Source organism: Lissotriton helveticus, chromosome 2_1 (genome assembly GCF_964261635.1).
Source record: "Lissotriton helveticus chromosome 2_1, aLisHel1.1, whole genome shotgun sequence".
In the NCBI taxonomy this organism is placed as follows: domain Eukaryota; kingdom Metazoa; phylum Chordata; class Amphibia; order Caudata; family Salamandridae; genus Lissotriton; species Lissotriton helveticus.
Window position 1 is genome coordinate 1,319,382,343 of NC_136059.1, and position 23,491 is coordinate 1,319,405,833.

The following is a 23,491-nucleotide window of genomic DNA, read 5'->3' on the forward strand; positions in this document are numbered from 1 at the left end:
CTCCTCATTATGTTTTGGGCCCTTGCCTGTCGCTGGTACTTGGCCCACCCATGCAAATAAGGTACCATTTTTATTGGAAGTCTTTGGGGAATGCGGGGAGGGTGGAATTTTGTGGATCCAACCAGATTCTAGAACTTTCTATCACAGAAATGTGAGGAAAATGTGTTTTCTTTTACAAAGTTTGAGGTTTGCAGGGGATTCTGGGTAACAGAACATAGTGAAAGCCACACAAGTCGCCACCTACTGGATTCCCCTGCCAATGTCTAGTTTTTAAAAATGTATAGGTTTGCTAGGTTTCCTTAAGTGCCGGCAGAGCTAGGGTTCAAAATCTACAGCTAGGCACTTTGCCAAAAAAGGGTCAGTTTTCACTGAAAAAATGTGGTGTCCACGTTGCTTTTTGGGCCATTTCCTGTTGCGGGCATTAGGCCTACCCACACAAGTGAGGTGCTATTTTCATCGGATGACTTTGGGGAAACGCCGGGTGAGTGGGATTTTGTGGATCCATGCAGATTGTAGAACTTTCCATCACAGGAAAGTGAGGACAATTTTTGTTTTTTTACAAAGTGTGAGGCTTGCGGGAGATTCTGGGTAACAGAATCTGGTGAGAGCAACAGAAGTCAACCCATCCTGCATTCCCCTGGGTATGTAGTTTTCAAAAATGTATAGGTTTACTAGGTTTTCCTAGGTGCCAGCTGAGCTAGGTTTCAAAATCCACAGCTAGGCACTTTGCAAAAAAAGGGTTCCGTTTTAATTCTAAAAATGTGTCCACGTTGCATTTTGGGCCGTTTCCTGTCGCACAAGTGAGGTACCATTTTTATCAGAGGACTTTGTGGAATGCAGGGTGGGTGGAGTTTTGTGGACCCACGCAGATTCCCGAACTTTCCATCACAGAAATGTGAGGAAAATATATTTTCTTTTTACAAAGTTTGAAGTGTGCAAAGGATACTGGGTTACTGAACCTGGTGAGAGCAACACAAGTCACCCCATCCTGGATTCCCCTGGGTGTTTCGTTGTAAAAAATGGATAGGTTTGCTAGGTTTCCCTATGTGCCGGCACAGCTAGAGTTCAAAATCTACACCTAGGCACTTTGCAAAAAAAGGGTCATTTTTCCTCTGTAAAAATGTGGTGTGTCCACGTTGCGTTTTAGTCCGTTTTCTGTCAGGGCAGTAGGCCTGCCTACACAAGTGAGGTACCATTTTTATCGGAAGACTTTGTGGAATGCGAGGTGGGCAGAATTTTGTGGATCCATGCAGATTCCAGAACTTTTCCATCACAGAAATGTGAGGAAAATGAGCTTTTCCCCCAAAGTTTGAGGTTTGTAACGGATTCTGGGTAACAGAACCCGGGAAGAGCCACTCAAGTCACCCTATCCTAGATTTCTCTAGGTGTCTAGTTTTCAAAAATGTATAGGTTTGCTAGGTTTCCTTAGGTGTCAGCTGAGCTAGGGTTCAAAATCCACAGCTAGGTACTGTGCAAAAAAAGGGTCTGTTTTCACTGTAAAAATGTGGTGTGTCCACATTGCGTTATGGGTCGTTTCCAGTCACTGGCACTAGACCTACCCACACATGTGAGGTAACATTTTTATCAGGAGACTTAGGGGAACAAAGAATTGTAGAGCAACTGTTATTACCTATTGCCTTTTGATTCATTTCTGCCTTCCTAATGTGAGACAATCTGTAAACAAAAAGTCACTTTGAAAAATGTCCTACAATTCACAGGCTAGTATGGGAAACCACAATTTCGGATATGTGTAAATAGCTACTGTTTCTAAACTCTAAATGTTGCTCCCATTTCAGAAATACATTGGTGTATTTGAAACCTATGTTTCACCATTTATATTTTACCAAATTAATTGCTATATACCCGGTGCACAATGAAAAACCACAGCAAGATGCTGCTCAGTTATTGGCTCTGGGTTCCTTGGGTTCTTGGTGAACCTACAAGTCCTCTATATCCCCACAACCAGAAGGGTCCACCGAATGTAACGGTATATTGATTTTAAACATCTGTCATACTTAGAAGTTACAGGTGAAAACGTTGACTGGTTTTTTTCAACTCATTTTCAACTTTTCTTTTTTTCAACTGCTAATATAAAAAAAAAAACCTTGAAGGATCTACACAAATGACTTGTTACTGAATTTAGAATTTTTTCTACTTTTTAGAAATGTAGTTTTTCAGGATCCATGATTGCTTTCACACTCATTTCTATCACTAAGTGAATGGAGGTTGAAAGCACAAAAAGTAGCAAAATATGCTATGTCCCATTAAAATTCCAAACTGTGTAAAAAAAATTATCTTCTGACAAACGTCTGCTTGTTCCCGAAAGCTGGGAAGGAGATGATGATTTCAGCACCACAAACACTTTGTTCATACCAATAGCAGGGGAAAGAGCAGAACCTTTCTTCCGCAGCACTTTTCCCCATTTGAAAAAAAATGTAGCTGTATTTTGGCTAATTTCTGGGTCCCCTCCAGGAAATCCACAAACCATGGGTACCTTTAAAATCCCCATGATGTTGGAAGAAAAGGGCGCAAATTTGGTATGGATACCTTATGTGGACAAAAGGTTACAGGGGCCTAAGCGAAAACTACCCCAAAAAAGGCTTAGCACCGGGGGGGAACAAGGCCTTGCAGCGTAAGGGTTACGAGGTCTCAGGCAACCTTAGAAAACTGTCCAAGTAGTAGCTGTGCAGAGCAGCCTTCAGGTTTAGTCTTGAAGGAGTGTAAAGCAGCTTGTTTTACAAGAATGCAATCTTATAGTATAGATTAAATGAAAAAGAACCACACAAAGTATTTATAAAAATATGTATTTATGATATAACACCATCTAGTATTTTACAGTATCTCCTACATGGAGATAGACACAAAGCGCACAATACTTAAGCAAAGAAATCACAATAAATAGCACTAATACACGGTGTGCCTCGGGGGGGGACCAAACTATATAGTAAGAAAATGGTATAAGTACCACAACTCGAGTCTGGACACTGTTGAGAAGACATAGAATTGCTGGGGACCCACAGAGCTACCTGTAAGTAGATAGGGACCCCACGGAGACCGCGTTCAGTGTGTGCAAACGGTCACGTGCCCAAGTCTATGTGCAAGTCACAGTTGGAATTTTAAAGATTAGAGACCCTTCCCAGTAGACCCTGAAGAAACCCCTGGGAATACAGAAGGTTGGAGAGCCACCCCACCCGTGGATACCGTGGTACCCAAGTTACCTATCCCAGGGAAGCCGGGTGCATAGGTGTGAAGTGGCATCGGAAACTGCTGTCGAAACCAATGGAGGACTTCAGGAAAGTGCCGCCAAACGTGGATTCTCGAAGAGGAGTACCTGAAAGCAGAGGGGACAGAGTCTATACTCCTCCGGAGTGACAAGTAGACTTGGAAGATGGATGCCCTCCGATGTCGGGAGCTTCAGGAAAGATGACGGTGACTTTGACTCGGCAGCTGCGGGGACCAGGCAACAATGAGGATAACCAAGACCTGGATGCGAGCTGTTCCACGAAGGATGTCAAGTGCTGAGTGGTCGGTGTCTGGCAGTATCGCCAACAAGCCTTGGCAAAGACAACCCACACAGGATGTCAAGAAGGTGCACAATTGGGACCAGCAAGGACCAGGAGACTCGCCACATGCAGGAGAGTTGGGGCAGGCCCCGAGGAATCAGGGGAGCCCAAGGAAAAACAAAGGTGACCCTCAAGTGGACCCACAGTCCGGAGGTCGCGAGAGGACCTCAAGCAGCTCACCAAAAGATACAGGGCACGATTCACACGATGTGGTGTGACCAAAGATTCTAGTTACTGGAGATGCTCGAGGTTGGGGCTACTTGGAGCCCAAAGAACTTCTAGCAAAGATGTCAACAAGCCTTTGCAACTGCAAAGGAGCGCTGTACCCAGGTATTTGGTTATTGCAAACCCTACAAGGACTATTAGCCTCAAACTTGGTAAGAGGATAGAGCAGTACTCGGGAGCTGAGAGAAATGACCACCTGTGTTGCAGAGCCCAAGGCGTTTGGAGGAGCTCGGGATCTGCTGACCGGTCATCTTCATTGTGGTTGCCTTTGAATGCAGGAGAGTGACTCCTTCACTCCAAGGGAAGTTTCTTTGGTTGTCCTCGATACTTCACAGTCCATGGAAGGTTCCTGTATGATGCACACGCATGAAGATGCAGCAAACTGGAAGGGAGATGAAGTCAGGCCCAAACGAAGTCCAGCAAAGTCCAAAGTGCCCAGATGGTAGAAGTGCAGTGGTTTCAGTTCTGGATCTTATCTCACGATGAATGTAGGTACCTACATCCGGGTAAGCCCTTAAGTAACCTATGGAAAGGGTTGGGAAGATTCAGGGGAGGGTGTGGATAGGGGAGAGGTTACTCCCATGTCCTTTGTCCAGTTTCATGCCAGAGGTTTGAACTGGATGATGCACAGGGACACAGAATGTGCCCATCATGCAGACTTTCAGGCACTGGAAAGCACACCCACCCAGCCATAATACACTAATTCCTGTCTGGGTTGTGGGCACACCTCCCTGTAGCAGGATGCCTATTGTTCTGCCTTCCCCTGCTCGAGCTTGGCTCAGCAGCAGAAGGGCAGATCTGTGTCTCTGGTCAGCAGGAACCATTTTGTGCTGTCTGGGACTAGAAGGCTGGTACTGGGAACACTGAGAACAGAGGGCTCTTCCAGTGCTTGGAATCATACATCCCATACCGTTTACAGTGTGGGATTAGGATTCCAACATGTTTGACACCAAACATGATATGATTAGTTGCAGCTTTTTTTGAGATGTTCATCACCCAACCCGATTCTGAGGTGCCCCTCTATATAGTATATGGCTGCTTCACTGACAACTCTGGAGAATGGACTCCGTAGGCTGCAGGGGTATCCTGCTCATGCAGGGGCACCCTCTCACTTAGAACCAAGCTCCCTACCCTCAGGATTGTAAAGGCCTGCTATGGGGGGGGACTTATGATTTTTAAGTGCAGTGACCCTTGGATTTAAGGAACCTATCTCTTTTGTAAGTGTTGCATGCACCAACTTACACAGGCTGCAATGGCAGGCCTGTAGTTCCATTTTGAATGGTCTCTCATGGGTAGCATAATACATGGTTCAGCCCATAGGAGGCCTCGAGGGTACCTCTGTCCTGGGTACATGGGTACCATATACTCGGGACTGACAAGGGTACACCAGTATCCAATCTGGGGTGTACCTAAGTACATAACACAACAGTTTAAGGAGAATGCAGATAGACTGGGGTCCTGATTAGCAGGCTTCCAGTCAGGCTTGTCAAAAACAGCATCACATCAAGTAAAAGTGGGGGTAACCATAAGAAGCAGATCCTAATTTCCTACAGTATTGATATTGTTGATAGGTACTTATCACATAAGTGTATGCCAAATTTTGAAATATTTATGGATAGGATTACCCCTCGCACAGCCAGAACTTTTTACATTCATTTCAGAATCGAGTCTCTACCCCTAAACAGGCTGACTGTTAAATGGAATGGGAGAGAAGGCAGTGACGTAGAAAGTGGGGGGCGGTCCGCCCTGGACAGCCTGACTTTTGGGAGTGGCAGCCTCCCCACACTCTTACCTGCCATCTCGGGTGGCAATCTGCCATAGCTCTTCAATCGCTCGCTGTGGGGCAGCAAATGAAACTGAGTAGTCTCGCCAGCACCCCCGCACTCAAATGCGGCTGTCGCGGGCTGCAAGCGCAGTGCCAGCCAAAGGCAGTCAAAGGGCTTGCTATGCCACTGAGAGAAGGTGATACAGGGGAATATCCCTTGTGCCCTGACAACTAAGGAAACATAGGACCACTCTTTATTCTTTTGTCCTAGGTACTCTTTACCACACTCCCGGCGGATTATTCCACTCTTTCGACACATTGGACATTGTGAGGAGGCGCTGAACATACTTAGATGTGATACAAAGGAACTGATAGTAGTTGAACTATTAAGGTTCTTACTTTGGGCTAGTACATAAGGGCTAGAAGCCTCAACTAGTTAGTTAATCACTTGCCCAAATGTAGCCTTAGGGATTGAGTTGTCAACAGGGAGATGACCCAGTTTATGGCAGATTTGACATTATTATGCTTAGTCATTTCCAGGTTGGACACATGTAGGGGCATATTACCAACCAATAGAGATAATTTTTGTCTCTAACTTATTTAGAGACAAAAATTATCGCCGCAAATCGGCGATTTTTATCGCAGATAAACCTTGCTATTAGCAAGGTTTATCGCAAATGCGATAAAAAACGGCCGCAATGCATGAATATCGCTGAAAAGTCAGCGATATTCATGCATTATCGAGCAAATGCTCTTAGCCATGTTATCCACCTCCCATTGGATAACATGGCTAAGAACTGCTCCTGGGCAAGTGTTAGCTTTTGGAGATATTCGCGCCTAGCGCGAATATCTCCAAAAGTTGGTAATAGGAGATAGCGATGTTAGCGACTGTTTTCAGTCGCTAACATCTTGGCACGCCCACTTTGCATGTCATTAGTGATAAATATCACTGACATGCAAAGCGGGGCCCAAGATGGTCACTATCTCCTATTAGCTGTCGCTAACTGGTGTTAGCGACAGCTTGGTAATAGGGAGATAATTTTATCTCCGCTTTCTTGGCTTTTAAAGCCAAAAAAGCGGAGATAAAGCCCCTTGATAATATGCCCGGTAGTTTTTATTTTGATTGCTTTAACCAAAAAGGTTTTATAGAAACAAGTATAGTTGAAACCCACATTTTAAGATGAAACACTGGTCACTTTAATATGTTTTCATGATTATTGTTATGCACTAGCCACTTTTAATCATATTGGAACATTATTTTTGTTCTCTTTTAAACACAATTACGGTATTTTCATTAATGTTTATTTTGTCTAAGTATGTTTGTTGACTTCCTCAGGTTAATTAGGATATGTATAGTGAACTTGACATCTATTGAAAGTCCCTTGTCTTGTACATAATTATTGCGGTGCTGAGATTTCAAGAAACTGCTTTAAATGGGATAATGTATTATTTGTACTTTTATGGTTACACTTATGTAGCCAAAATAAAGTTTTTACTATGACTGTTGCTATTGTCTACGATACATTTTCATCAACAGACAGCTAAAAGACAGGAAAAAAATTATAAAGCGTTTCAAATGAATATAAGTGTATGATTTACGTATCATTTTCTGCGAGAAAGTATGATTTGTTTCTGGAAAATGTTGCACTTTATGCATACATAATTTTTCTTTTTAATTTGTTTATTAGTATTCTTACAACAACATCCAAGAAAAGAGACAAAAATATAGGGAGGAGAGAAACGTGGGGGGCAGGCCTCACATGTCATGTATTCTCATGCTACAGTTGAAAGGATGAGCAAAGAGTCAAGTTAAAGGTAACACTGGCATCAGAAGTAACATCTCCTATCGTAGCCAGTGGGCTAGGGCTTATATACAGTGAAAGTCGGGAGGGGCAGCCCAGGTCTCCCCCCTGAGCCCCACCATGGGTCTCCCCCATCAGGAGTTTACGCCAAGGACCGGCATGTCCTCCACATTGCCGGAGCCACATCTGCTCCTCGATGCTCCAGATGTAGGACCAAAATCCCCTAGATATCATTGGGCCTGGAGTGTATAAGCATGAGTTCCAAGTAGTGTCTATGCTGTTCCTGACAGTACATGGCGTCTTGAAGCCACTCCTTAATTTTTGGTGCCTGTTGCCTACCCCAGTGGATGGCCACTCGCCACTTGGCTGGAAGAAGCAGCATGGCAATGAGTCCCCAAGTCTCTCGCCGGACGTTTTTTATGTCCCCCTGCAGGGATACCTGTGGTGTGCACTGCAGGAGATGAACAGTGATCTGGGCCACCTCACTGAAGATGGCAGCCCAAAAGCTCGCCACCAGGGGCAATCCCAGGCACAGGGGGAGAAATGTGGTCACGGGAGCGGCGCATCGCAGACAATGAGAATCTTCTCAGAGTCCCACTCTGTATAATTGAGCCAGCATGTGGTACAGTTTATGCAAGAACTTTAAATGAATAAGTCTGAGTCGATAGTTTGGAGAGAGAGCAGTAGACTGGGTACACGCTTTGATCATATATCCCCGGCTTTCAAATCTCTTAAATGTCTCCCTATAGAAGGCAGATCTGCCTACAAAACCACCTGCTTTATTCATAAAGTCCTCCACCAAAACACTCCGCATTACCTCTGAAAGAAACTCCTCATTGCGGGTACCTCACAGCCTCTGAGAAGCACCAACACCCTCCTCCTAATCCCACCACTGCATAAAAAGAAAGCCATACAATCACGCTCCTTCTCTGGCAATGCCCCTATCATCTGGGATGACCTCCCAAAAACCCGCGCTGTAACCCCTCCTATTTCAGCTTCAAAAAGGCCTCAAAATCCATCTCCTCAACTATTATTGGGAATCCTAACCTGTGACCTGCACTTGATCGCCAATTCACCATGTTATACTAGTCCAGTAATATTTGTACATTTTCCTGAACATCAGCTACCTAACTACTTGATATGTATTGTATTGTATTGTATTGTATACAGTATTTATAGAGCGCAGCTTTCACCCAGCGGGTATCTTGGCGCAATAGTACATGAATCCTCATCATGATATGTATAGCTCTTCCCCATGTTTATCTATTTGATTTATATATTTCCCATGGTGCTTTCATGATCTTTTATCTATTTGTATGCCATGTTTGACCAAATTATTATTGGAGGTCCTAACCTGTGTCCTGCACCTGATCTCAATTCACCATGTTATATTTGTTAATTTCTCGAACATCATCTACCTAACTACTTGAAATGTACACCTGTGGTTCTGAAATTCTCAAACCTGTCTGCATTTTAATCTTGCCCTTACGTAGGCCAGTGCTGTGGGCCCAACGAACAAGTGGCTTTTCGTGCATATATTAATTTGGGTTTCTCTGTCTCTGAATGAACTGCAGAGAGTAACCTTTTTTTTCACCTGGAACTGACCTTTTGTAAAACTAAGGGGTATATTATCAAGGGGTTTATCTCCGCTTTTTTGGCTTTAAAAGCCAAGAAAGCGGAGATAAAATTATCTCCCTATTACCAAGCTGTCGCTAACACCAGTTAGTGACAGCTAATAGGAGATAGCGACCATCTTGGGCCCCGCTTTGCATGTCAGTGATATTTATCACTAATGACATGCAAAATGGGCGTGCCAAGATGTTAGCGACTGGAAACAGTCGCTAACATCGCTATCTCCTATTACCAACTTTTGGAGATATTCTCGCTAAGCGCGAATATCTCCAAAAGCTAACACCTGCCCTGAGCAGTTCTTCACCATGTTATCCAATGGGAGGTGGATAACATGGCTAAGAGCATTTGCTCGATAATGCATGAATATCGCTGACTTTTCAGCGATATTCATGCATTGCGGCCGTTTTTTATCGCATTTGCGATAAACCTTGCTAATAGCAAGGTTTATCTGCGATAAAAATCGCCGATGTGCGGCGATAATTTTTGTCTCTAAACAAGTTAGAGACAAAAATTATCGCTAGTTGTTGGTAATATACCCCTAAGTTTCACTAGCTGATGGTTGACTGAGTTTTCCAATTACTGATTAGGACCTTGTTAACCATTAAGTTTCCTTGATCTTAAACAACATCTAAATGTTTTCTCTTCTTAAAGACTTTCTCTTCTGAAACTTGGGTTTTTGCTATGTGTCGTGACTGCCATCTAGTGTTGCTTTCTATGTAGGCTTCAGAAGTTAGTTTGTGAGCCAAGCAATCTGACCTGTTGTGAATCACATGTACACATTAACCAGGGATTTTCTTCGTGCGCTGGAGTTAATTTTAGAAGCTGGCCTTTCACCTAGGAATTGACCCTGCCAAGCCAATTTCCCTGCAAGATCGTTATTTACTTTTTCCAATCACTATTCAAGACATTTGTTAACTTTTAAAGTTTCTTTACGTCTTTGTTAATCTTGCATATTATCTGAAACTACTTTTTTATTGTTCCTTCATTTCATGGGTTACGCTTTCAATTAAAGGTTTGTGTGGGCTTTTCAGATTAATATTTTAGATATGCCTAAATATTAACTTGTGGGTTGGGACACTGTAAAATGAGCTTTACTGTATGATGCTGTGTGATGTCATGTACTTTCTATTGGTTGAGTTTTGGTGCAGGGGTGTGCATTTTAAATGTACCTTTTTGTGTATAAATAGGGATGTCTCGCCTTAGTAAAATTGAGCAGTTTCTTGAGTTGTACATCGTGCTGTATTATTGGGATTTCTGCTACTAGCTGCAGCTAATAAATATAATCTCTGACGCCACCAAGAAGTATTCCGTGTCTCTGTATACCAAGGCAAGGGAACCTAGAGGACTCTGGGCGTGTCCCTGACGCAGCTGGGTACTTGAAAACCCGGTTCTTCAGTTGGCGCGACCAACGTGGGCCGACTTCAGTGGTACCGGTCCAACCCCGAAGTTTGCGAGGAGCCACGTGAGGAATTTCTGGAGGAGGGCCCCCACTTCATCGACCCCTGCATGTCGGCGTGGACCAAAGGACTTTTCTGCGAGGCTTCCCACTTTCCAACGGCTGCGAAGGACTGCTGCCCTGACTGTCGCCTTGTCTTGGACCCTCCGATTGATGTCTGTAAAGCGAGACGGTAGACGGTCTTCTGGTGGCGTGACAGATATTTAGTTAAGTATAAGTGGGTCGCTCCCACGACTTTGTCTGGTTCCTTGGTTTTGATTTGATTGGTTTTGATTTGGCTGCTGCAGTATCCAAAGCCGAAGGGCTTGTATATTTACAAAGTATATCATTTTTTTTGATTCCCTTTGAAGTTTGAAACCAGACTAGTGAGCAAGATGCCTAGTTTTGGTAAAATTGGTAATTGGTTTGTTTGTGGTAGTAACAGGGATTCCCGATTGGAGGATTCATGTCCGATACCTCCGGTTGGATCTCCGACTTATGAATTGTACTCAAAACATGGAGTAGGCCCTATTACTTATAATGAAGTATGGGTCCGCTACACTAAAAAAGATGGTGTTTTACAATGGCCCCCACATGGTAGTTTTGAAACAGAGATTTTAGACAATCTAGAAATTAAGCTATTTAAGAAGAAAGCCCGGCCGGCAATGTTTGACTCTTTCCGCCTTTGGCGTAAGGAAGCCAAACAGAGAGAAATTAAGCAAGCAAAGAGAGATAGGAAAGATAAAAATATGTCAGTACTACAAGCTGCTAGACAGTTTAAGGAAGATGGAGAAGAGCGTGCGAGTGAAGTCTTAGATAGACAGCGTTGCATGGCCATAGATAAATGTTATCCGGCCTTGCCGTCTTCTCCTCCGAAAGTGATGGAAGACCCTGAAAAAGATCCTTTGATCTCTCATTTACTGAGATTGCCTCCTCCCTATGTGCAGGGTGCTACTGCGCCTCAATTACCCCCGGTTGTTCCACCCTTTGTTGTTCAACCTCCTGCTGTTGTTCAGGCACCCGGTGCTCCACAGATGGTTTTGCCTCCTCCTGCGCAGCCCATTCTAGGGTCGCCAGTTTTGTTATCAGCTTTGCCTCAAACTCCTTTGCCTTCTGCTTCTGCACCTTCGATTTCTACTGTTCTTGTCCCTACACCTTCCTTGCCTCAGAATACTTATTCTCCTGTTCTTATGTCTGCTTCTTCTCCTTCTGTTCGAAAACGAATGACAGAGACTGTTTCTAATTTGTTGTCACCATTGTTTGGGTCACTGAATATGACCCCTGTTTCGGAACGTAAGCAGAGTCGTAGTCAGCTTCCTAGTTCTGAAGAACGGACAGTGTTGGATTTGTTGGCTCGTAGGTGGATTTTAAATGCTTCGAGGTATAATTTGCCAGCAGTTATGGATGTTTTCTTTCAGTGGGAACCGCCTAAGCAACGGTATGTTTTTGATGTAATGTGTACTTTTCTGCGTCAGGAATGGGAAGATAATGAGTTGGGTCCGATTCCGCAGGATGTGCTCGATGTTCAGTCAGATTTTGCCAAAGGGATGATAGTGGAATCTGATGTTACAGATGCCGTAGAGACAATACTTGCTTTCAGATCTAGACTTCCGCCTCAGACATTGTATGAACCTGATTCCTCTATTAGGAGGAAAGTGAAACAGTATCCCATGAGAGAAGTTCCTCCAGTATGGAAAGAAGCAGTTCAGGCTAATGTAAATTTGGGTATTCAGGCCGCTCCGGCTCATTTTCAGCGAGTATGGGTACATGTCCCTTGGAAGAGAGCAGAGGTCTTGGCTCTTAAGCAGACCTTACCTGACCCTCGTAAGAATCCTGCTGGTTATTACAAGGAGTTGTCCCAGACAGTTGAAGCGTGTATTATGAATTTAGCTGACATCGATATGTTGATGGGTAATGTAGTCCCTCAACCCTTGTGGGCGAAGATTCGTCATGAGAATCATGCTGCTGAATTAGGTGATACCTGGGCGAATATTGTTGCTGCAGATGGTAGACAGGAGGGAGGTGCTAAACCTGAACCTCTAGTTTCAGAATTACCAGGTAGAATTATTAATCTGATGAAAACAATGATGCCCGCTTTACGAGTGAATTGGGATAAGTTAGCAGCATGTAAGCAGAAGAAAGAAGAGAGTGTATCTGATTTCTTCACTAGGTTTGAAGAGACGTTTATTGATCATAGTGGTCAGGATATGAGTACGGAGGGTGGTCAAAGGTTGTTTGTGGATAAATTTGTCTTTAATTTGCTTCCTGAACTTTCCAATAAGTTAAAGGACTCTGAGAGTTCATGGGCTGTCTCTTCTTCGGCCCAGATATTGGCTACTGCACAATGTTACGAGAATAGGGATAAAGATGAGAAGGATAAAGTGGAGAAAAAAACTAAAGAGTTAAAGACAAAAGTTCTTTTGCAGCAAGCTTATCCGCCTCGTCAGAATCAGCCTCAGTTTCAGCAACCTCCACAATTTCAGAGATTGTTACAGTTGCCCGGCTTTGTTACAGCGTGTGAATGGTGTATCTGGTCAAAGAGGTCGTGGTAGTTTTCAGCAAGCTCCTAGGGGTAGGGGACGTGGTGTGATCCCTCAGACTGAGCGTTCCTCTTCCCTACAGAATTCTGCGAATTATTTTGACAGACAGAATGTTCCGAGTGGTCAGTCTGCCCGGTATTATGTTGAGGATTACTATGTCGAAGGTCAGAGTTCTGGTTATAATGATAACTAGGACAGCCAAGGACAAAGTGAGGGAGTAGTGTCAGTTCCAGTAGACCAGAGTGGACCTTATGTTGAAGTGAATACATCAGGTGTGGTAGAACCTTTTCTTTTGGATACTGGTGCGATGAAGAGTTCTATTATGCACTCTAAACTTACTGGCGCACCTTTGTCTGGCTTGACCAATGTTTCAGTAGGATTTTCAGGCGCCCCAGTTCGTAATCCGGTTTCTAGTCCTTTGTCCCTTTCGATTGGCCCTTGCGAATTGGAAGCTCCACTTATTTTAACGACTAGTTGTGGTGAGAACCTGTTGGGTTTAGACTTGCTGAAAAGATTGTATGCGACATTACATTGTTCTCCTTCAGGAGTACAACTTACCCTTGGTAGGAAAGTGATTTCTCCAATGTATTTATCTAAGGATTGTTTGCCACTGGAATTACGTTCGCTTCCTGATACACTTTGGGCTACAGGTCCAAATGATGTTGGTCTTTTGCAAATTCCACCTTATGTTGTCACACTTAAATCGAATGCTAGGCTACCTCGTATTCCCCAATACAAGATCTCGAGTGATGGTGAGAGAGCTCTTTTAGCGATTGTTTATGATCTGGTTGAGAAGGGTGTAGTTGAGGAAACGAGAGGTAATGTTTGTAACAGTCCTGTTTTGCCTATCCTTAAACGTACTGATGCTTCTCAGCCACCTGTGTACCGGTTTGTGATTGACCTTCGAGAGGTAAACAAGATAGTCGTGCCACAGTTTCCTGTGGTACCTGATATCACTGCTTTGTTGACTTTGATTCCTGCTTCGGCAGCTTGGTTTTCTGTCATCGATTTGAAGAATGCTTTCTTCAGTATTCCTATTGCTGAGGAGAGCAGGGATATTTTTGGCTTCTCATTAGGAGGCCGAAGCTTCCGGTTTAAGAGAGCTCCCCAAGGTTATTGTGAAAGTCCCTCCATTTATAGTCAGGCGTTGAAAACTCAGCTTGATGGTTTTGTGTTACCTGTTGGTGCTACTCTTATTCAGTACGTTGATGACTTGTTGGTTACTGCTGATGATGAACAGATTTGTAAAGAGGCTACTCTTTCTTTGTTGCTGTATTTGTCTGACCTTCATCATAAAGTGTCACCTTCAAAGTTACAGTATTGTCGCCAAGAAGTGACCTACTTAGGTCATCTCTTGTCGAAGGAGGGAAGGAGATTGACCCCAGAACAAATTCAAGCGATTGTGCAAATGAATGTACCATCCACACAGAGAGAAGTGCGTGCCTTTTTAGGTATTACATCGTATTGTAGACAGTGGATCCCCAATTTTTCACTATTGGCGAAACCTTTGTTAGCATTGACTCTGAAAGATACTCCGCATCCTCTTCCTTGGTCTGACGAATGTCACAAAAGTTTTTCTGAACTACGTGATGCATTGTGTTCGGCTCCTGTGTTGGGTACTCCAGACTATAGTAAGCCTTTCACGTTGTACGTGCACGAGAGAGAAGGTTGTGCGTTGTCAGTGTTGACACAGACGTTTGGGGACAAGCAACGTCCATGCGCGTATTTCTCCTCTACGTTAGACCCAGTTGCTAAGGCGTTGCCGAGTTGTCTGAGAGCTACAGCTGCAGCGGCTGTTTCTATCCGACAGTCTGCTGGTTTGGTATTGGACAATACGTTGATTGTAATGGTCCCACATGCAGTGGATACCTTATTAAACAGGACTAAGACACAGCACCTTACTAGTGCACGTCTTTCAGGTTACGAGCTGACACTGTTGGCTAGCCATGTTCACATCAAACGATGTAATGTGCTGAATCCAGCCACGTTGTTACCGATCTCTACAGAGACGGATCCTCAAGAAAAGCATGATTGTTTTCTTCGTACAGAGGAAGAAACGAAAGCTAGAGTTGACCTAAGGGATACTCCCCTTACGAATGTTGATGGTACCCTATGGGTGGATGGTTCGTGTTTTAAGCTTCCGAATGGTGAAACGACTGCAGCGTATGCTATTACAACTTTACATACAGTTGTTGAGACAGCATGCATACCACAGAATTCTGCGCAAGCAGCAGAATTACTTGCCTTGACTAGAGCGTGTGTGTTGTCAGAAGGAAAGCGAGTGAATGTTTACACCGACAGCCAGTACGCGTTTGGAGTTGCCCATAGTTTTGGGCGTTTGTGGAGAGAGCGTGGGTTCCTTACTTCGCACGGAACCAAAATACAGCATGGGCAGTTGGTGAATGAACTTTTGGAATCTCTCACTCTCCCGAAGCAGATTGCAATTGTGAAGTGTAGTGCGCATAAGAAAGTTGTGGACGATGTTGGTCGAGGGAATGCGTTTGCGGATGAAGTTGCGAAGGAAACGGCGAAAGACATGATGAGCCGTATGTATGTTGCAGGCCCAGTTAATTGGGTTATGGCTGGTGGAATGTGTGAAGACACAATAGAAAGTGTGAAAATGATTCAGGCTGAAGCGACTGAGAAAGAAGTGAGTGTTTGGAGAGAAACTACGGGTATGTTGGATTCAACAGGTTGTTGGGTTGAGTTGTCAGAACACCAGCGATGGCTGTTGCCGGATGCGTATGTGCTCCCAGTGGTTACAATGGCTCATGGAATGGCCCACATAAGTTCGAAGGGAATATGCAAGTTGTTGGCTCCAGTTTGGCAGAATGCTGGAATCCCGAAATGTGCAGAGAACGTGGTGAAACATTGTATGATTTGTTTGAAGTATAATCCTGGTAAGGGAACTCCAACTCCAGCTGGTCATTTTGCTCCTCCTACGTATCCGTTTGAGGTGATACAGCTAGATTACATACATATGGAGAGATGCAACAATTTGAAGTGTGTCCTTGTGGTTGTTTGAGCCTTTTCCAGGTGGATAGAGGCCTACCCCCTAAAGGATAATACTGCCTTGTCTACAGCCAAGGTTTTGCTGAGAGAGTACTTCCCTAGGTATTGTTTGCCGAGAATCGTATGGTCGGACAATGGGAGTGAATTTGTGGGTCAAATCATGAAGAAAGTATGTGCTGGATTAGGAATAAATCAGAAGTTCCATGCAGCGAATCACCCCCAGTCTGCTGGACTTGTTGAATGTTACAATGGTACCTTGAAGCTGAAATTAGCTAAGGTTCAAGCAAGCACTGGCCTTACATGGCCGGATGCCTTGCCGTTGGCTCTTTTGTCAACAAGGACGACTGTGCATTCTCGAGTGGGACTTAGGGGCCGATTAGGATGGCGGTTTTTCCGCATCCTCCGGGCCGGCGGAAGTGTCCGCCGGCCTGGAGGATGCGGAAAAACCGCGGCGGAGACTCCAAAGACCCACCGCCAAATTAGGATGGCTGGTGGGTCTGATAATCTGTCCGCCGCTTTTCCGCCGCGGTCGGAAGGCGACCGCGGCGGAAAAGCACTAACATGTCTGGTGGTGTCTATCAGACACCGCCAGGCATATTAGGATGTCTGAAAATATATGCTTTTCCGCGGCGGCTTTACCGCCGTGGAAAAGCATACGGACCTTCACTTCGGGGGCCCGTTGCGGGCCCCCTGGGTGAAGGTGGGGTGGGGGGTGCACATGGGGGGTACCTATGGTACCCCCCTGCATTTGCGTGCACAATGCAGCAGGCACCGCGCGGTGCCTGCCGCTTTGTGCACGCAAATGCTGTGCATGGATTTTTTACATTGCGGCGGGTGCAGCTTGAAGCTGCACCCGCCGCAATGTTAGAGATAGAGGATGTGACCGCCACCCTGGCGGTCACATCCTAATTTGATCGGAGGGAACGCCGCAGCCCATGCGGACGTTCCCTCCTCCTCAGGGGTTGCGGACGGACTCAAGTCCGTCCGCGATCCTAATCGACCCCTTAGTCTGTATGAAATTGTGTTTGGTCGTCCTGCGAATGTTTGGGGTGTGCCTCGTCCTAAAGAATACAGCAGTATTGAGTACCCTATGTTGGTGGATTACTTACATGACTTGACTGCTAAATTACGTGTTCTCCACCAACAGGTCTATTACAGTCTACCAACAGCAACTGCGGATCCAGGACACACAATTCAACCCGGCGACTACATTCTTACGAAGAATTTTCAACGAACAAAGAATCTGGAGCCGAGGTGGACTGGACCGCATTTAGTTTTGTTAGTGACTCGAACTGCTGTTAGAGTAGCTGGCAAGAAAAACTGGGTGCATGCCACCCATACAAAAAAGGTTCCATTGCCCTTACCATATGACAAGTGGGTGAGGGAAGGTATAGCCGATTCTGAATGTGAAAAAACTCCTAGGTTTGTTCCTTTTAGTGATGCTCATTTGACATGGACACGGTCAGAACGCGAGGATGACAATGTGCTACAAGAAGCTGTTCCTCCACGTTTGAGATTGGACACTACCGAACCTGAACTTTTGTTTACCGACCAAAGTGTGCCGACTAAATCACGTTACAACCTCCGATCTCGAAATAAATAAAGGGACTTTGAACATTACATTTTTTTTTTCCCACACTGAGACCAAAAAGAGACAATTTTTCAAGTATTTTGTATTTGAATTTTGTTTTTCTTTTTCTCTTGCTTTTTCTGAAATTGTATTATGGTTTTCTGTTAAATTTTTGATTGGTTACCATTTGCCAGTTGCAGGGTCACGTAGGAGTATCAACGGTTCAGTTTGTGACCTGAGTAGTGGCAGTAGGTCTGCAGGACTTGCAGTGTCCCTATGACCTGCTAATAATCACAGCTGAAGTACTCTATCAAGATTGCGTGAGCGACATTAGAAAATGGAGATTGTATTGAGGAATGACGATAAAAAGCAAGAGATGAAAAACCGATATTACAGAATGTTGTTCTCTAAGTGTGGTATAGCTTTATCTATTTTAATACTTTTATGTATTCTATTAGCTACTATATTCTGGTTTGTTTCTCCTACACAATTGACGTCTGCACCAACTGCTCAACCTACTCTTTCTTTTTCTACTGTTTCTTCACATGAGTTTCATACGTTACCTGAACATGAACAGACACGAAGATCAGAATTTGTGAACAATTCGTTTATACAGATGTTGCATCAGCATCAGCTAGTCATAAATACCACGAATTGTTGGGTGTGTGGTCTTATGCCACATACTACAGATAAGGGAATACCATATTTGGTTTTGCCTTTTTCGCCTAACGGGTCAGTTTGGGCACTCCAATCAATGTTTATCTATGCGAATGAAGCCTCTCCTGTACGTTCCGTCAAAGACAATGCAAGTAATAATGCCTTGATACGGGGAATAGTTGATATGATTAGAGATATTGATGCGTATAACGCTATCCCTAGAGATGAGGTGCGAGCATATGTCGGTTGGAATAAAACGACATATAGTGCTAGCTTGACGGGGAAAGAAAGACAGCGAAGGTCCCCTCCTATTTGGATTGTACCCCACCGAGGTCATCTTTGTTTGCAAGGTAATGGTCAGAATCCGAGAGCTCAGCTTGGTAAGAGTGTGTGTGTTCACACATACGTTTGTACGTCACAGAAATCCCCTCCGTTCGTGCCAGCAAAAGGCACGTATTTTGTTTGTCTTGATAGAGCATACACATGGTTGCCATCTGATTGTTCTGGCACATGTTATGTGGCATTTTTGCTTCCCCTACATACACTGCTGTTTTCGACTACCATAAGACAAGATATGGTAGAGGTGTAATCGATGCGAAAGATACTGTCGCACAAGAAGCTGGAGACTTCTTTAAGGGTTTCCTACCCTTTTGGGGTCCTATGGCTAATAGTAGGAATATTCGTCAGCTTACGAGAGTGGTTGAGGCCACTATAAATGAGACTGCAGGTGCCCTTAGCAATATTACAGCTGAGCTTCAAGCGGATCGCCTTATGACATTACAGAACCGTTTTGTTTTAGATATTATACTTGCAGATAGAGGTGGGGTATGCAAATTGATTGGATCTAGTTGCTGCGTTTTCATACCAGATAATGCCCCGACAGTGTACCAAGCCATCTCTAGACTACATAAGATCTCTGATTCTATTCATGTGGACGAAGGAGACTGGTCATTGATGGGATGGTTATGGGAGTCGTTGTCCAAATGGGGATGAAAGATTCTGGCGTTCCTTGGTATGGCGTTAGCTATCCTTTTCTCGTGTTGTTTATGCATCCAGTGTGGTCCCACCATTTGTAGTCTTTGTGCTATGATCTGTGTGAGAATACCAGTTCCGAGAGAAGTGAAGGATAATAAGATGATGTTACAGCAACACCTTGATGACCTGATGAGAATAGATATAGACCTAGATTCAGATTGACATGAGTTTAGGTTATTGCCTACGTAATGGCAAAAGGAGGGTCTGTGGTTCTGAAATTCTCAAACCTGTCTGCATTTTAATCTTGCCCTTACGTAGGCCAGTGCTGTGGGCCCAACGAACAAGTGGCTTTTCGTGCATATATTAATTTGGGTTTCTCTGTCTCTGAATGAACTGCAGAGAGTAACCTTTTTTTTCACCTGGAACTGACCTTTTGTAAAACTAAGTTTCACTAGCTGATGGTTGACTGAGTTTTCCAATTACTGATTAGGACCTTGTTAACCATTAAGTTTCCTTGATCTTAAACAACATCTAAATGTTTTCTTTTCTTAAAGACTTTCTCTTCTGAAACTTGGGTTTTTGCTATGTGTCGTGACTGCCATCTAGTGTTGCTTTCTATGTAGGCTTCAGAAGTTAGTTTGTGAGCCAAGCAATCTACCTGTTGTGAATCACATGTACACATTAACCAGGGATTTTCTTCGTGCGCTGGAGTTAATTTTAGAAGCTGGCCTTTCACCTAGGAATTGACCCTGCCAAGCCAATTTCCCTGCAAGATCGTTATTTACTTTTTCCAATCACTATTCAAGACATTTGTTAACTTTTAAAGTTTCTTTACGTCTTTGTTAATCTTGCATATTATCTGAAACTACTTTTTTATTGTTCCTTCATTTCATGGGTTACGCTTTCAATTAAAGCTTTGTGTGGGCTTTTCAGATTAATATTTTAGATATGCCTAAATATTAACTTGTGGGTTGGGACACTGTAAAATGAGCTTTACTGTATGATGCTGTGTGATGTCATGTACTTTCTATTGGTTGAATTTTGGTGCAGGGGTGTGCATTTTAAATGTACCTTTTTTGTGTATAAATAGGGATGTCTCGCCTTAGTAAAATTGAGCAGTTTCTTGAGTTGTACATCGTGCTGTATTACTGGGATTTCTGCTACTAGCTGCAGCTAATAAATATAATCTCTGACGCCACCAAGAAGTATTCCGTGTCTCTGTATACCAAGGCAAGGGAACCTAGAGGACTCTGGGCGTGTCCCTGACGCCGCTGGGTACTTGAAAACCCGGTTCTTCACACCTCTTGCACCTATATATCTATTTTGATTTGTATATCTCACATGATGTTTCATTATCTTTTATCTATTTGTTTGCCATGTTTGCTATGTATTATGTATATCTATTCTGATTTGTATATCTCACTTGATCTTTCATTATGTTTTATCTACTTGTTTGCCATGTTTGCAATGCATTATCTCCTCTTGTAAAGCGCTCTGATACCTCTGGGTCTAGCCAGCACGATATACATTTTTTAAAATACAAAATAAAATAAAATAAAATAAATTATGTCCATAGCGCTTCAGAAATGGAGGGAGCTGTGTCGAATTCCCAGGTAGTCCGAGCTCTAGTGACGCACACAGGTGCCTTCTCCTGCATCACAATATATTGCTGGGTAATGAACCTCCGGGGGTATGGGGTAGTGAGTATGAGGTGTAGAGTGTGATGTGTGGGGTGGCACTGAATTGCAGCATGCAGCGCACTGCTGGTGGCGCAGAGTTGGTGATACAGAAGAGCATCTAGCGCAGTGGGCGACTCTCTGCACCTAGAGGCAGAAAAAATTGCTTGTCACGGTAGCGGTCACTGAACAGGAGAAGCCACATGTGGCATGCACATCGACATTGTATAATGAGGCGAGATGAGGGTTCCGAACAAATGGCACTGTGGGTGCATAGAGGCAGTGGAGCCGGGTCCATCTCCGGAGGCCAACCCAGGACAGGCAAGCACAAGCCTCCATGTCTATTTATTTTATTTTATTTTATTTAATGCATTTTTATAAAGCGCAGACTTTACCTGAAGGTGTCAGAGCACTGTACAATAGAACCAGTTACGTTACATGAGAGAACTGTTGCAGGAATAGAACAAACAAAAATAGCATGCCATAGAGTCGAAGCAACGCAGTCAAAAGGCACACAATCTCAAACACAGCATGAACAGACTGTACAAGCAAAAACAAGAATAAATATGACAAATTTTACAATGACTAAAGAACTTCCTGGCGAACAATAGCAGGCCATAGAATCAAAACAACGCAGGCAAAAGGAACACAATTTCAAACGCAGCAAGCACAGGATGTACAAGCAAACATATAAACATATGTGACAAATTTACAATGACTAAAGAACTTCCTGGCGGGGTCTGAGAAGGAGGGAATTAGTTCTGAAAATGTCTTTGGAATGAAAGAGATTTGAGGTCCGCTTTGAAGATCTGGATGGCCAGTGGACATGGAGCCACCTGATCGAGTTCCACTGCTGTGTGTGACTGGAAGAGAATGGGGTGGATCCAGAAGTGCACAAACTGGGCCTGTGTGCAGTAAGCATAGAGTCACATATCAGGAGTGTTGAGACCGCTTTGCTGACAAAAAGGCAGTGCTAAGGTTTCCCATGCCACCCTGGGCTGCTTGACCACTGAAACGAAGGACAATAGGTTGGAGTGAAGGCACTTCGAGAAATATTCATGCATGCAGTGAGGAGGGGTGAGAGGCTGCTAATAATCCCTGACACTGCCATCCCATTCTTTTTAACCCTGGCCGGATAATCCAGGAATAAAGCATATAGGGCAGATATATCCGCGTCAGTTTTAGATATAACAATCTGCACATTTATATTTGCTGATCCCTTTATTATTTCTATATTTGTATTGTCTTCCCCTTCTATTTGCTCCACCCCAGGTGGGGTGCAGGGGTATTAGTCAGCAAGCCCTATGATGAAGCATGTCACAACTTGAGGGTGAGAGCAGTTTTTCCACGCAGAGCACATGGCACTTAAACGTAATAAGTGTGAAATTTACATTCCTCACTCTTTTGGTGTGCATACAGAGATTTGCAAGTATCTACTCATTTTGGGATTCAAAGAATGTAATTTTGAGTGCTTGTAATTCCTTTTCAGTGTACCAAGTCCTGTGCGAATCGCCCAAAGGATTCCTCACTGCTTCGCTATGCAGTGGCGTCATATGACAACTTTAAACACCTCCCACAGTGTGGACAAGAAAGAGACTGAGCCCCCGTCTTGGGTATACAATTCAAGGCTGGCCGTCTGGATTTTGTCCTGGGACACAGCGTCATGGAGAGCATGCTGACTCAGTCGCCAAGTGAAGGACCGGAGAAGGGCGAGTGGAGGAGTGAACTCTAGCAAGACAAAAGCATGATCGGAGAAACTTCTAGGAGGGTGAGTAACATCTGAGGTCCTGGTGAGTGTGTTCGGCGTGAGCAGCCAATAGTCAATTCTGGACCAGGTGTTATGTGTGTATGCAATGCAAGTGCCTTTAGTTCTATCAGTGTGGCCCATATGGCAAATGTCATGCAGGTTATTGTTGTGCAGAAGTGTGTGAAGATGTGCAGTGGTGCTAGGGTGAGGTCGCCTAGTGGTGCTGGAGCGATCTGCGTCCTGGTCCAGAATAATATTGAAGATGCCCCCTCCCCCCATAGAAGGATGCCGGGGCCCAATGTGGTAATTAGGTGCCAGACCTCTGCAAAGAATTATGGGCTGTCTGTGATGGGGCCATAGAACGTGGCTAGGATTATGGGGTAGTCGTGCAGCGTGCTAGATAGGATGACATATCTACCATCAGTGTCACAGAGTGTTCGGAGCATTTGCCAGTGTGGCCCTTTATGAAGGAGTGTTGTGGTGCCCCGTGCATAGTTTGAGTAAAGGAAGGCAGGCGTGCATCTCCGCGGCCTGGCCCACCAAGCTCTGAGGCAAGTAGCAGTTAGGTGGAGCTCCTGGAGAAAGCAAATATCCATGTGTTGTCTGTTTATGTAGGCATGCCCCAGGCAAGCTTTCCACCTGTCATAAAGACTGCAGATTTTTTAGGTCAAGCATTTAATGGATGCCATTGGCGACAAAGAAGATGTTTAGTGTGTGCCCTGCTGGAAGTGGAATGAAGTAATAGTGCTCACACCTGTAGGGAGGCACAGTGTTCTTTCGAGGAATGTGAGGCATGTGAGGTAAAATAGAAACATAACAACAACAAAAGTCCCACCCACTTCAACCCACACAACTGGTTAAAAACTTTCTTCCCACCTAATCCAAAGCCATA